This window comes from Anabrus simplex, chromosome 2, assembly GCF_040414725.1.
Source record: "Anabrus simplex isolate iqAnaSimp1 chromosome 2, ASM4041472v1, whole genome shotgun sequence".
Taxonomy (NCBI): domain Eukaryota; kingdom Metazoa; phylum Arthropoda; class Insecta; order Orthoptera; family Tettigoniidae; genus Anabrus; species Anabrus simplex.
The window spans coordinates 453,179,577-453,196,102 of NC_090266.1; positions in this window are offsets into that span (position 1 = coordinate 453,179,577).

Below are 16,526 nucleotides of genomic sequence, written 5' to 3' on the forward strand. Positions count from 1 at the left end.
AAAAATGATCGGTTTATGATGAGAATAAGTACATCGAAAATCTACAGCCTGTTTCCAGTCATTCGACAGGGTCAGGAATGGAATGAATAAAGCCCCCATACAGCGGTGAAAATAGGAATTGTGCCGGCAGCCGAAACCTGTCGCACTCCTCTGGGGCAATGATTAATGGATGAAAAATGAAATGAAATTATATTGGACAGTGTTGTTGGAGTGAATGATGACAGGGAAAAACGGAGTATCCGGAGAAAAATCTGTCCCGTCTTTGTTTTGTCCAGCACGAATGTCACATGGAGGACCGGGATTTGAACCACGGAACCCAGCTGTGAGAGGCCGGCGCGCTGCCGCCTGAGCAACGGAGGCTCCTTATAAATACATTATGAACAGTAAAATCAATTGGTCTCACCTCCTTTTACACCCCACCGCCGTTAAGTTTATTTAGCCGCCCCCCCCCCCCCAAAAGACTAAAAGATGGCGTGTTTCTTTATGTTAAAGGAGATTACAAACACTAATGTTCACGTCTGTTACCTTCAGTTTTGAGATTAAAATAATTCACTTTATTTCACTTCCTTTCACACTCCTCCAACCCCCCCCCCCCCATAAGAGAATTTTCTGGCAAAAAATACTTGTTTCTTTAATAGTAAAGAATCTTCTAAATACCAATTATCACGACTCTAACTTCTTCAGTTTTTGATTTATGTGTCCTCATGAAAGAAAATCAACTCCTTTTCACTCCCGCCCCCCAAGATGGTTTCCCCCCCAAAACGCGTTTTTCTTTGTTTTTAAAGGAGATCCAAATACCAATTTTCATGTCTGTTTACCCTAACAACTTCAGTTTTTAATAGATGTAAGTATTCTCATACAATTATGTCAATTAACTCTTCAATTCTTTCACCTCCCCCCCCCCCCCCCTTCATTGGATTTTTCGAGAAAATGTGTTACTTCACTTTTAAAGAAGATTCCAAATATCAAATTTCACGTCTGTAACATCTTCATTTTTGAGATAACAGTAGCCTAATTAAAAGAATTCAACACCCTTTTCAGTCGCTTTACCCGATCCCTCCACCCAATGGGTATTTCTGAAAACTAAAAATACACGTTCCTTTATTTATAATAGAGATAAAAAATACCATTTTTCAGTTCTGTAACATGTTCAGGTTTTCTTAGATATGCTGTATAAATTCTCATTTTAAAATTTAACCCCTTTTTTAGTTCCCCTTAAGAGGAGTTCCCAAAAACAAATCACCTATGTTTCTTTACATTTACAGGAGATTCCAAATACCACCTTTTACGTCTGTGTCATTCTATGTTTCTCAGATATTCTGTAGATATAGTCTTTCAAAAAATTCACCCCAATATGTCACTCCTGTTTTACCGCCATTAATTGGAATTTCCAAACAAATACGTGTTTCTTTATTTTCAAAGGAGATCCCAGATACAAATTTTCTGTAATATCTTCAGTTTCTGAGATATATGTATCCTCATTAAAGGCATTCAACCCATTATTCACCATTTTACACCTCTCCTATTCGGATTTACAGAAAACAAAAAATACCTGTTCCTTTATTTTTAAAGGAGATTCTAAATATCAATTTTTACATGTGCAAACTTTTAAAGTTTTGAAATAAAGATACACTCATTTTAAAAATTCACCCCCCTTTTCCCCCTCCCATTAATTGGATTTTCCAGATACAAAAAAATACGTGTTTCTTTATTTTTAAAAGAGATAAAAAGTACCAATTTTCAGGTTTGTAATATCTACAGTTTCTGAGATATAAGTACCGGTATCCTGATTAAAGGCATTCAACCCCTTTTTCAGCCTTTTAAACCCGTCCTATTGGTATTTTCTGAAAACAAAAAATACGTGTTTCTTTATTTTTAATGATGATTCTAAATACCAATTTTTACATCTGTAAACTTTCAAAGTTTTGAGATATAGAACAACTCATTTGAAAAATTCACACCCTTTTCACCCCCCGATTAACTGGATTTTCCAAAAACAAAAAAATACGTGTTTCTTCATTTTTAAAGGAGATCCAAAACTCCAATTTTCAGGTTTATAATATCTTCAGTTTTTGAGATATAAGTATCCTCATTAAATGCATTTAACCCCTTTTTCACCCCTTTCCACTCCTCCTATTGGGATTTTCCGAAAACAAAAAATACGTGTTTGTTTATTCTTAATGAAGATTCTAAATACCAATTTTTACATCTGTAAACTTTCACAGTTTTGAGATATAGAAACACTCATTTTAAAAATTCACCCCCCCTTTTCCCCTCCCATTAATTGGATTTTTCAAAAACAAATATACGTGTTTCTTTATTTTTAAAAGAGATCAAAACTACCAATTTTCAGGTCTGTAATACCTACAGTTTCTGAGATATAAGTATCGGTATCCTGATTAAAGACATTCAACCCCTTTTTCACCCTTTTTCACCCGTCCTATTGGGATTTTCTGAAAACAAAAAAATACGTGTTTCCTTATTTTCAAAGAAGACTCTAAATACCAATTTTTACATTTGTAAACTTTTAAAATGTTGAGATATAGATAAACTCATTTTAAAATTTCACCCCCCCTTTTCACCCCTTAGCAACGGAATATCCCAATATCCTCTCTTAGCGAGCACCTACATCTTAATATGAATGTATCCCCAAAATTTAATTTCATTATGTCCAGTAGTTTTGGCTCAGCGATGATGAATCAGTCAGTCAGTCAGTCAGTCAGTCAGTCAGTCAGGACACGCTATTTTATATATATAGATAATATAATAATAATAATATAATATAATATATAATATAATAATAATATAATAATATTTTATATTATAATACACTGACTGACAGTGACAATGCAACACCAAGGAGGAGTGGTTCGAAAGGGATGAAAGTTGGGGAAAAAACAGAGAAGGCACGGATGAATAATTGATGTTTATTTCAAACCGATATGCAGGTTACACAATGCGCACGGCATCGACTCAGTAGGATGTAGGACCACCGCGAGCGGCGATGCACGCAGAAACACGTCGAGGTACAGAGTCAATAAGAGTGCGGATGGTGTCCTGAGGGATGGTTCTCCATTCTCTGTCAACCATTTGCCACAGTTGGTCGTCCGTACGAGGCTGGGGCAGAGTTTGCAAACGGCGTCCAATGAGATCCCACACGTGTTCGATTGGTGAGAGATCCGGAGAGTACGCTGGCCACGGAAGCATCTGCACACCTCGTAGAGCCTGTTGGGAGATGCGAGCAGTGTGTGGGCGGGCATTATCCTGCTGAAACAGAGCATTGGGCAGCCCCTGAAGGTACGGGAGTGCCACCGGCCGCAGCACATGCTGCACGTAGCGGTGGCCATTTAACGTGCCTTGAATACGCACTAGAGATGACGTGGAATCATACGCAATAGCGCCCCAAACCATGATGCCGCGTTGTCTAGCGGTAGAGCGCTCCACAGCTACTGCCGGATTTCACCTTTCTCCACGCCGACGCCACACTCATCTGCGGTGACTATCACTGACAGAACAGAAGCGTGACTCATCGGAGAACACGACGTTCCGCCATTCCCTCATCCAAGTCGCTCTAGCCCGGCACCATGCCAGGCGTGCACGTCTATGCTGTGGAGTCAATGGTAGTCTTCTGAGCGGACGCCGGGAGTCCAGGCCTCCTTCAACCAATCGACGGGAAATTGTTCTGGTCGATATTGGAACAGCCAGGGTGTCTTGCACATGCTGAAGAATGGCGGTTGACGTGGCGTGCGGGGCTGCCACCGCTTGGCGGCGGATGCGCCGATCCTCGCGTGCTGACGTCACTCGGGCTGCGCCTGGACCCCTCGCACGTGGCACATGTCCCTGCGCCAACCATCTTCGCCACAGGCGCTGCACCGTGGACACATCCCTATGGGTATCGGCTGCGATTTGACGAAGTGACCAACCTGCCCTTCTTAGCCCGATCACCATACCCCTCGTAAAGTCGTCTGTCTGCTGGAAATGCCTCCGTTGACGGCGGCCTGGCATTCTTAGCTATACACGTGTCCTGTGGCACACGACAACACGTTCTACAATGACTGTCGGCTGAGAAATCACGGTACGAAGTGGGCCATTCGCCAACGTTGTGTCCCATTTATCGTTCGCTACGTGCGCAGCACAGCGGCGCATTTCATATCATGAGCATACCTCAGTGACGTCAGTCTACCCTGCAATTGGCATAAAATTCTGACCACTCCTTCTTGGTGTTGCATTTGCTCTGTCAGTCAGTGTATATAATATATTATATTACTATTATTATTATTATTATTATTATTAACTACTAACTTCCGTTTACTTCGTAGCAAAATATGTCTTGAAGGATCTGTTTAAATCTACAAAGTATGCCGGCAGTACTATCACACCCTTGAACTTTGATCGACGAAATTAATCTGAGCGACGCTACCAGGGACGGTGATGATGGGTGAAAATGTGGCGAGGGAAAATTGAAACCGTTGAGTTAGTGTTTAAATGTGCCATTCACACCTACTGTTTCTCGATGATGGTGGGATGTACAAGGACTAAGACGGGGAAGGTAGAGGCCGTGGTCATAATTACGGTATAGTCTTAATATTCGTCTGGAGTGGAAACGAGAATCCTCGGAAAACCAGATTTAGAGATGAATAATGTGATGGTCTAGCCCTCAATATCCCGAGTGCAAGCTTACAGCTACACAACTCGTACCGTGTAGCCAACTCGCTCGGTATTATTGTTCCTTGCACTCATCGTTGCATCACAATACTCGGGTAGGAATCAAAGGAAGTACCGGACGATCATATTGCAAATGGTTCCTCTTGACTAATATGATGCGTTCTTTATTGCGCCTGCACTCGTGTTTCGCTCTTCTATGTCTGGTATATGATTTTGCTGATCTTTTTAGGCATACTGAGTGGAAATCAGATCTGGATTCGTAGAAGACCACTCCTACTGTATTATCGTAAACAATGTAAGCTCTGAAGATATAAAAAATCCTTTTAAAACTTCGTCACGTCTTGAAATTCTTAAAGTTACAGTCCAAAATCGGGAAGCAGTTTCAATAAATCATTTATTTATTTATTTATCGTATGGCATATATATACAAAAACAAGAAAGCAAGTATATTATATTTTAATGTCCAAAGATGTTATCCATTCTAGAGCCTCTGTATTGGCCTCTAGAAAATCAAAGCAATCTCCAGGGTAGGCTCTTCTGCTATACTCCTTTACAATGTGTTCGATGGTTTGAAAAGGAGCACCACAGTTACACTCGGGGGATTATATCTTTCCCCATTTATATAGGGATGCTGCACAGACACCTTGACCACATCGAATCCTATTAAGGATGGTCCAAGTTCCTTTTGGGAGATCAGACCTCGAATTAGGTGGGAAGAAAGGCCAGAGATGTTCAACTGTTTTTGAGATCCAATCTTCCTTCCATTGGGCATAGGGGCTGAAGTTGTCTTCTGTGAGCTTCTGAGCGAACTTAACTGGCGGATGTCTAGATTTCAACCGGTTCCTCAGAAGGTCAGGAATATTGGAGTGGATCGGCAAGTCAGGGTTCTCATTTATCATGGAGTATTCTCTCAACAGTGCTTGTGCTGTACGGAATGAAGGAGGCATGATGTTGCTCAAGACAGGAAACCTGTGGGTAGGAGTTGATCTTATTACAATTGCAATAATCCTCATTGTGTTGTTGAGTTGAGTGTCCACAAGTTTCACATGGCAGCTGTTGATCCACACAGGAGCACAATATTCTGCCGCAGAGAAAACTAAACCAAGGGCAGAACATCTCAAGGTAGTTGCTGAAGCACCCCAGGTTGTACCACACAACTTCTGCAGAATGTTGTTACGACTCCTAATCTTTGCTGCTGTATTTACTAGATGTTGCATATTTCCAAATTTCATGATGGCCGTTGAAGTCGCCAGCATAGATAGTTGGATGACTTGCATCTGGAAGAGCTGGGGTTGGCCAGCTGATGGCTGGAGGTTTGTAAATATTTACGATGGTTACATCTTGCAGTTTTATTGTTACAGTATGAATATTATTAATTGTACTAGATGATATGAATTCAACCTGCTCCAAGTTGTTGCGGTCATATGTAGCAATACCATATACATTGTCAAAGGTAGCACCAATATCAATAAATCATAAAGTATTGTATCAGAAGGGAGTGCCGAGGAAGATAAGCTCTATCGATTAGAACATGTGAGACATGGTTTCGACAATTTAAACGTGGTGATTTCATTGTAAAAGTGCGCGCTCTGGATGATGACCCAACTCAATCTCCACAGTCATTGGCACAAACACTAAATGTGTCACAAGAAACAATAAGCAGACGTTTACGAACAATGGAAAAGATCAGTAAACACTGTAAATGGGTCCCACACGATTTGAATGAACGGCAAATGGAAAATCGCAAAGTCACTTGTGAAATACTGCTTCAACGCCACGAAAGAAAATCATATCTGTACCGAATAGTGAAATGGATTTATATTGAAAGCCCGAAGCGGAGAAAATTGTGGCTGTCACCTGGCGAAGTCAGTCCTTCAACACCAAGGCCAAATCGCTTCGGCAAGAAGATAATATTTTGAGTCTGGTGGGACCAGAGCTGTATTGTGTACTATGAACTCTTGAAGCCCGGCGACACCGTTAATGCACAACGCAATCGCCAACAAATGATTCATTTAAATCACGCAGTGATCGAGAGACGACCGGAATGGACCAGATGATATGGCAAAGTGATTTTGTTACACGACAATGCGCCGTCTCACAAAGCAGAACCAGTGAAATACACCGTGAAATCGCTTGGACGGGACATCCTTCCACACCCGCCGTACTACCCCGACCTGGCGCCATCTGACTATCACCTCTTCACAGTAGTGGGGCACGCGCTCGCAGAACAGCGCTTCGGCAATTTTGAGCAAGTTGGAAAATGGCTCGACGAATGGTTTGCCACAAAAGACAAACAGATATTCTGGCATGGTATTCAAAACCTACCTAAAAGATGGGCTAAATGTGTAGTAGCCGATAGCCAATATTTGTAAATTAAAAAAAAGAAATTCCCATGAAAATTACGTGTTTTCTTTACCACAAAAACCGGCAAAAAGTACGCATACACCTGGTACATTCCTAGAGTGCGCTACCGTAAGGTTCATTTTCCATTACACGTAAGATTAGGAGTATTAACCCACGAAAATTGTTCTGATGGACTAAATATCCATATGTGGCTCAGCGACATGACCAGTCTTAAGAAAAATAATGGGCAGGAAGAACATTAGGAGATATGAGCTTTTGCCCGAACAACGACGATATATGCTACACCAGTGCGCAGCTGCATGCATGTATGTGTATGTAATGTATGTATGTGCGTATGTAGACTGACGTAAAATTGTGTACCATTGTTACACCTGTCAAACGTGGGTCAAGAAATACGCACTGATCGCTTGTTTCATCGTACCAATCTTAAGCGTCAGAAATGTACCTTAGGAACCTGATATTATTGCTACTACTACTACTGTCCGATGCGTTGGCTGAATGGTCATCGTAGTGGCCTTCGGTTCAGAGGGTGCCGGGTTCAATTCCCGGCCGTGTGGGGGAGTTTAACCTTCATTGGTTAATTCCAATGGACCGGGGGCTGGGTGCTTGTGTCGCCTCCAACATCCCTGCAACTCACACACACATAACACTACCCTCCACCACAATAACACGCAGTTACCTACGAATGGCAGATGCCGCCCACCCTCATGGGAGAGTCTGCCTCACAAGGGCTGCACTCGGCTAAGAAATAGCCACATGAAATTACATTAAACTTTACTACTACTACTACTACTACTACTACTACTACTACTACTACTACTACTACTACTACTACTACTACTACTACCGATAGACACTGACTGCCCCTTCAGATGCTATCAATCTCTTTTGGGTGAGGGCAGCAGGATACAACCATGGTAACCCCTGCCTGCAACAAGAAGGAACTTCAGGGGAACCCCAGGTACTCTCGAATTGGGAGAGTGAGTTGGCGACCATGGATCTCCTGAGTATTAGGTTTGCGAAGCCTAGGGAGTCCTTTATTATCACATTCTACGTGGCTCTTTCCATTTTTTCCCGATAATTTCATCATTCGAAGGGTCAGATTTCTTTCATTTTCTCGTCTGATTATACGAGAGGATGGTCCTACTACCACCTTAGATTCTGTCGATGTTATATAGACGGCAGAGTGATTGAATGTTTTCATGAAAGGGTTTCCCTTAGCATCCGAGTATTTGATGATACGTGAAGGCCAGACGAATTTAGCAGGATTTGAACATACGAGTACAACCTTCTGTATTGGGGCCGAGTGTCTCACCAGCTTTGCTACCCAGTCAGCCACATGAAGTGTAATTTAATATTCGAATGTTTTGATTTATTTTGGACTGAGTATTGTTGGAATTCGGTAACTGAATCTCGTAACTATGAAGAACCCTTCATCTGGCCCTCTTGTGTTTGCACTTGCAGTGGGAGTGAATGGTAAACCTTGAAATTCCCATATACAGTATATATGTATATATTGTACCAGCTGTAGTACTCGCCGTTAACGCGAGGTATATAGCATGTGAAAAATTATCTAACTCCCCAGGTAGGCCCTACTTTCCGCCAATATTCAGGCATTCTGTTATACTCGGGACGCGGCAGTAATCCCATCTATCGGAGATGAGCGGCGGCAGAAGAGATAAAACACATCACAACAATCAATGGTCAATGTAATGTAAAATGAAATGAAATAGCGTATGGCATTTAGTGCCTGGAGATCCCAGGACGGGTTCGGTTCGCCAGGTGCAGGTCTTTTGATTTGACGCCCGTAGGCAATCTGCGCGTCGTGATGAGGATGAAATGATGATGAAGAAAACGCATACACCCAGCCCCCCTGCCAGGGAAATTATCCAATGCCGGGAATCGAACCCGGGACCCCTGTGACCAAAGGCCAGCACGCCTAACCATTTAGCCATGGGGCCGGACAATGTAATGTTATTGTTGGACAGTTTTAGAGCTTTCGATATTTTAGGCCTTCACATATAATTTACTTCCGACTCTGACATTAGGGTATATAATATAAAGGGAGTATTTTCTTCTTTCATAACTTGTCTTATTCTTCAAGTGATCGTTTTCTTAACAATTTTTTCATTTTTAATCATCTTCACAATTTTCCTCGTCGATATGGACCGATGACCACGCGGCTTTACACTTCTAGACAATCATAATAAAAATCTTCTCCAGTTAACACGATTGAACAATATTTCCATGTCAGCAGTGCTCGGCGGTGATATGGACTAAGCAACAAAATTCTAAATTAATTAATTATATTGTCATAGTCGGTACGGTAAAATTGCATGCCATAAATAATCAGAAATTGTATTCTCTGTAAGTTTGGTTACGTAGAGCATTTCTATATAATCAATAACATAGGTATCTAAAAAACAAATTTTAGTCTCCTTTCCCTAACCTACCATTTCGTCCTGCGTGAATAAAATATTGTATAGTGCCTTGTTCCCTGACTTTAGATATCGATTTTTATTAAATTCCGTGCATCCATTCTCGAGTGGTTCGGCACTGATATGGACTTAGCAACAAAAATCCAAATTCATGAATATCCCTGTTATCATAGCCAGTACGGTAAAAAGGTGTACGATACAAATAATCGGAAATCGAATTATATATAACTTTAGTTATGTAGTATTTATCGAGAGGACCACTAATAACATAGATTTTTTAGAGTTAAATTTTACTCAGCGTGAATAAAATATTATTTATAGCCTAGATTGTAGTACCTCATTCCCCGACTTTAGATACAGATTTTTATTAAATTCTCTTCTACCATTTTCTTGTGATGCGAGTACGTAAATACAGACAGACAGACAGACTGGAAGCGATGGGATACCACAGAAAACCATTCTCAGGACAGCCGACAGTGGGGTTCGAACCCACGCGTCTCCCGATTGCAGACCTTTGGCTCCATAGCCATTGAGCATTAACACACTCCGCCCCTCCGCTCGGTGACGAACACATATTTACCGGGTGAGTTGGCCGTGCGTTTAGGGGCGCGCAGCTCTGAGCTTGCATCCGGGAGACAGTGGGTTCGAGCCCCACTGTCGGCAGCCCTGAAGATGGTTCTCCGTAGTTTCCCATTTTCACACAAGGCAAATGCTGGGGCTGTACCTTAATTAAGGCCACGGCCACTTCCTTCCCATTCCTAGACCTTTGCTATCCCATCGTCACCATAAGACTTATCGGTGTCGGTGCGACGTAAAACAAATTGTAAAAAAAAAAAAAAAAACATTTACTGGTGAGTTTTGATTTAATCCGTAGCTAAAAGAAAAAACAAAAATCTAGAGCAGGTTAAACTTTAAGTCTAATACGAGGAAGCAATTCATGGGTGATGGAGGAAAAGTAGATATGATTTGTGGCGTGAAAGTTGCATTATACAGTTCAGTGAGGAAATGTTTGTCTCGTAACTTTATCACAGCACATTAAAGACTTCATTCATTCTTCTCAGCGAAACATAATGGAAACTTTCGAGTGCCTACTTCTTCAGCTAAGGCTGTTGTAACACTGAAATTTTCTCTCGACAGAGCAGAATCGCTGCAAACATTGCTACACCTGTTATTCAAGTATCTGTAAATTTGAAAAGTATTGAAGTATTTACGGTTCGATTCTTATTCTTGTAATATGTGTAGAATGTAGCAAAGCTTTTCCATATTTTTTTTTTGCTAGTTGCTTTACGTCGCACCGACACAGATAGGCCTTATGGCGACGATGGGATAGGAAAGGGCTAGGAGTAGGAAGGAAGTGGCCGTAGCCTTAATTAAGGTAACATACAGCCCCAGAATTTGCCTGGTGTGAAAGGAGAAAACCACGGAAAATCATCTTCAGGGCTGCCGACAGTGGGGTTCGAACCCACTATCTCTCGGATGCAAGTTCACAACTGCGCGCCCCTAACCGCACGCCCAACTCGCCCGGTATTTTCCATAGTAGCCTGATTGATATTTATATATATTTTGCCAGTGGTTTAATGTCGTACTAACATGTCGAAGGTTTTCGATAGCGCAAAGATGGGAAAAGGCTAGGAATGGCAAGATAGCGGCCATGGCCTTAATTAAAGTATAGCCCCAACATCTTCCTAGTGTGAAAATGGAAACCACAGAAAACCATCGTCAGAGCTGACGATGGCCCACCTTAGGGTGACCAACTCGCTCAATGCTGAATGATTACGTTGTGGAATATGCTTAATTTTCATAATACATTTTTGTTGTCCTTATGATTTTACAAAGTACATTTTTGTGGTCAGGTCTTCGCTCTCTCATCCAGTTATTTATCCTCTGTTCAGTGCCATATTTTTACCTATGGAATTAGCAAGTAGCTATTTATTTAAGCAATAGTTTATTATAATGGAGGAGCAATCTCTTATCTATGCTATTAAACAGATACATCCAACCCTAAATTAACGATGACTCGAGGGAGGGTTTTAATAATGAGTGTAACATTTTTCCTTGCTAGGAGCATGATAGTCGAGTTGCATTATCCTTGGCTTCTCTAAAAGGTGGCCACGGATAGAATACCTTGCAATGCGTGTGGAATTTTGTAAAATTGAAAGTCACTTCCCTGTGTTTCAGATTCCATATAAAACTGTAGGAACCGTGGCTATGATCACGATACCAACGGTCACGTATAACTACACGCTCTCGTCACTGTTACATGGCTTCAGTCACTTCAATGTAAATTATAAAATGTCCGTTGATTGAGCAAACTCGAAATATTAGCAGCACTGATGATATAAAATACAGACATTTAATTTTCCTTTGGAGTACGTGTTAATAATAATACAACTATTATTATTAATAATAATATGTCCCACCGACTTCCTTTACGGTTTTCGGTGATGCCGAGGTGCCGAAGGTTTTCCCCGCTCAACTTCTGTTAGGTGCTGCTAAATTTATTTACATTCGGGAGATAGTAGGTTCGAACCCCACTGTCGGCAGCCCTGAAAATGGTTTTCCATGGTTTCCCATTTTCACACCAGGCAAATGGTTCGGCTGTACCTTAATTAAGGCCACGGCTGCTTCCTTCCTACTCCTAGCCCTTCCCTGTCCCATCGTCGCCACAAGACCTATCTGTGTCGGTGCGACGTAAAACAACTAGCAAAAAAAAATATTTACACAAGTCTGACGTATTTGAGCACCTTCAAATACCACCAGACTGAGCCTGGATTGAACCCGCCGTTTTTTTTAGAATAAACCATCACAGGTGGGTTTTAATCTGTTATTCATATATTTGTGAATCACTTCTTCGACTTGGAGGACACGCGAATGAAAGCATCATCTGCTGAAAAAAATTAAGTTTCCCCATAGTCTTCATACATCCGAACCAGCTCTGAAGTATCAGACTAAATTCATCCTAGTGTGCAATCCTAACGCAGAACGCTGACCAGGTCTAACGACCTTACCCCTAAAATGTCTGCTCATTCGAACTTTCTCTTCCCAATATGGTCGTGCCGGTAGTACTGGAAATCACCTGACCCATAATTTTTCTTCTCATTGCTCAAAGTGACATTACCCCATTCTAAAATACAACACATGTGTACTTCAGCAAAAAGCCATTCTAGCCTTCTTCTAGGCATCGTTTAGAGGTGGTTTACTAACGCATTTCTTGAATGCAATATTCTTGTCACTTGCCAGAATTTGTCTTACACGTCCGGCAGTGATTGATAAATTCAAATCATCATCGATTTGAGAAAATACATTCCCTTGACATCTGCTTTACGAACAATTATTCTCTTAGTACAGTATGGCAACTTTCTTCTCCGACCATACTTTCGGCTTTTTCCTGACTGTGCGCCCTACTTGACAAAATTATCAGTAACACAATTTGAATGTCCCACCTTCGTAGCACTTTCACGTTTGGAGATTGGAGAGGCCCAACTCCTTGTAACCTCTACTTGTTTTCTCTTCACGTGATACAGCTTTTCCTCGTAGCATTGTAGCAATAACAGATGAGCGATGATCGTAAACATTATGAACAGTAAAATCAGTTGGTCTCAACTCCTTTTTCACACCACCGCCGTTAAGTTGATTTACCCCCAACCCCCAAAAAGAAAGCGTGTTTCTTTATGTTTAAAGGAGATTCCAAATACCAATATTCACGTCTGTTACCTTCAGTTCTGACTCGTGAGATATAAATATCCCCATAATGCACCCATAAGCGATTTAAAAGGGCACAGTAAAAATAATTCATATTTTCAATTCCTTTCATACTACCCCCTCCCCCTAAATGAATTTTCCGTCAAAAATACATGTTCCTTTAATAGTAAAGGATCTTCTAAATACCAATTATCACGACTCTACCGTCTTCAGTTTTTGAGATATGTGTCCTCATAAAAGGAATTCAACTCCATTTCACCCCCGCCACCCAAGATGATTTCGCCCATAAAACGCGTTTTTCTTTATTTTTATGGAGATAAAAATACCAACGTTCACGTCTGTAACATCTTTAGTTTTTATTAGATGTAGACTACGTATCCACATACAATTAATTCATTTAATTTTTCCATTCTTTCACCTCCGCCCCCCCCCCCCCCCCATCCTTCATTCGATTTTCCGAGATTACGTGTTCTTTACTTTTAAAGCAGATTCCAAATATCAATGTTCACGTTTGCAAATACTTCCGTTTTTGAGATAATAGTATATTCATACAAATATTATTACAATTATCCTCCCCTCATTTAAGTGGATTTCCGACAACAAAAACTACGTTTCTTTATGTTTAAAGGAGATTTCAAATACCAAATTTTACGTCAGTAAAATCTTCAGTTTTTGAGATATCAGTATCCTAATTAAAAGAATTCAAACCATTTTTCATTCATTCTTAACCCCCCCCCCTGCAAGTGGTTTTTCCGACAACAAAAAATGCATGTTTCTTTATTTGTAATAGAGATAAAAATACCATTTTTCACTTCCGTAATATATTGCGTTTTTGAGATATACTGTAGAAATGCTCATTTTAAAATTTCACCCAATTTTTAGTTCCCCTTAAGTGGAGTTTCCAAAAACAAATCACCTATTTTTCTTTACTTTTACAGGAGATTCCAAATAGCAATTTTTACGTCTGTAACATTTTACGTTTCTGAGATACACTGCAGTTACAATCTTACTAAAAATTCACCCGCAATTTGTCGTTCCCGTTTAACCTCAATTAATTGAATTTTCCGAAAACAAAAAGTACTGTTTCTTTGTTTTTAAGTGAGATCCCAAATACCAATTTCCAGGTGTGTAATATCTTCAGTTATTGACATATAAGTGTTTTCATTAAAGGCATTTAACCACTTCTTCACCCTTTTTCACCCCTTCTATTGGGATTTTCCGAAAACAAATAATACTTGTTTATTTATTTTTAAAGGAGATTCTAATTACCAATTTTTACATCTGTAAACTTTTAAAGTTTAGAGATATAAATACACTCGTTTTAAAATATCACCCACCCGAATTTCACCCCCCATTAATTGGATTTTACAGAAACAAAAAATACGTGTTTCTTTATTTTTATGGGAGATCCCAAATACAAATTTTCAGGTCTGTAATATCTTCAGTTTCCAAGATATAAGTATCCTGATTAAAGGCATTTAACCCCTTCTTCGCCGTTTTCACCCCTCCTATTGGTTTTTCCGAAAACAAAAAATAAGTATTTCTTTATTTTTAAAGAAGATTCCAAAAACCAAATTTTACATCTGTAAACATTTAAAGCTTTGAGATATAGATACACTTATTTTAAGAATTCGTTCCCCTTTTCACCGCCCCATAATTGGATTTTCCAAAAACAAAAAATGCGTGTTCCTTTATTTTTAAAGGAGATCCCAAATACAAATGTTCAGGTCTGTAATGTCTTCAGTTTCTGAGGTATAAGTATCCTCATTAAAGGCGTTCAACCGGTTTTACACTCTTTTTCACCCCTCCTATTGGGATTTTCCGAAAATCAAGGAATACGTGTCTCATTATTTTAGATGAGAACCTAAATACCAATTTTTAGATCGGTAAACTTTTAAAGATTTGAGATATAGATACACTCATTTCAAAAATTCACCCCTCCCTTTTCACCCCCTTAGCGAAGAAATATCCAAAAATCCTCCCTTAGCGAGCACCTACATTGTAATATAAATGTATCCTAAAATTTTGATTTCTTTATGTCCAGTAGTTTTGGCTCGGCGGTGATGAATCGGTCAGTCAGTCAGTCAGTCAGTCAGTAGAAGTTATTTTATATACATAGATTAGACCCTTTATTGTATGGAATTGAATGGTTACAATTTGCCTCTGAGACTACCATTAAACAATACACCGAAGAATTGTAGAAAAAAGAAGTGAAGGTGAACATCAAACTAAAACTTGCACCTTAGTACCTTAGTCCCAATATTGATGACTAGCAAGATACCCGTGCTTCGCTACGGTATTATAATGAAATTTATAACTGAATGCTTAACATTTTATATATAATCCGCTGAAATTCGCGATCTGACTCTTTTTCTGAGAGAATCCGCCAAAATTTGCGATCTGAGTCGTTTTTTGAGAGATTACGGCAGATTCCTCCCATTTTTCAATCTTTCTTTCCAGGAATCGATTTCGTACTTCCCGGGCTAGGTTCAGGTATTCCACCCGGTCAGTTGGGTCCCTAAATCTTTGCCATCTTTTCCTATAAGCATTTTTAATATGGTTCAAATCCTTGAGGAGATCCGGCGTGGTGTCGTCGTGAGTGCCTTGGCGGTACTGAACACGCGGCAGTACTGAAATCATAGTCATTACCCGGAACAGGTACCGTTTCTTGCGCGGACCGTCCAGATCATTATTATTATTATTATTATTATTATTATTATTATTATTAATAATAATATTATTATTATTACTGACCCCAAAGCAAGATACAAGACCGCTACTTGGCGGTAAATTACATCTGCTGCCATTGTCATTGCTGACAATGTGACCAGCACCATCGTAGCGCGTAGTCAAGTGCGCGAGATTTCTGACAACACGAATGATATACTTCCGTGCATTATTGACCTTATTATAGAGGTGAACAATTGCACGGTCAATGCTATTCCTATCGTTTATTTCAAGTGTGTTTAAATTTTTATTTATATGCCAGGAGAATCTACTGTAATCTCACTTTATGTTCCTCAAAGGAAAAGATGGCTCCTGAAAACGAACCCAGGAAAGATTAAAAATGATCAGTTTATAATCATACTAAGTACATTATGAACAGTAAAATCAATTGGTCTCAACTCCTTTTTCACACCACCGCCGTTAAATTGATTTACCCCCAGCCCCCAAAAAGAGAGCGTGTTTCTTTATGTTTAAAGGAGATTCCAAATACCAATATTCACGTCTGTTACCTTCTGTTCTGACTCGTGAGATATAAGTATCCCCATAATGCACCCATAAGCGAATTAAAAGGGCACAATAAAAAGAACTCATTTTTTCAATTCCTTTCATACTACCCCCTCCCCCTAAATG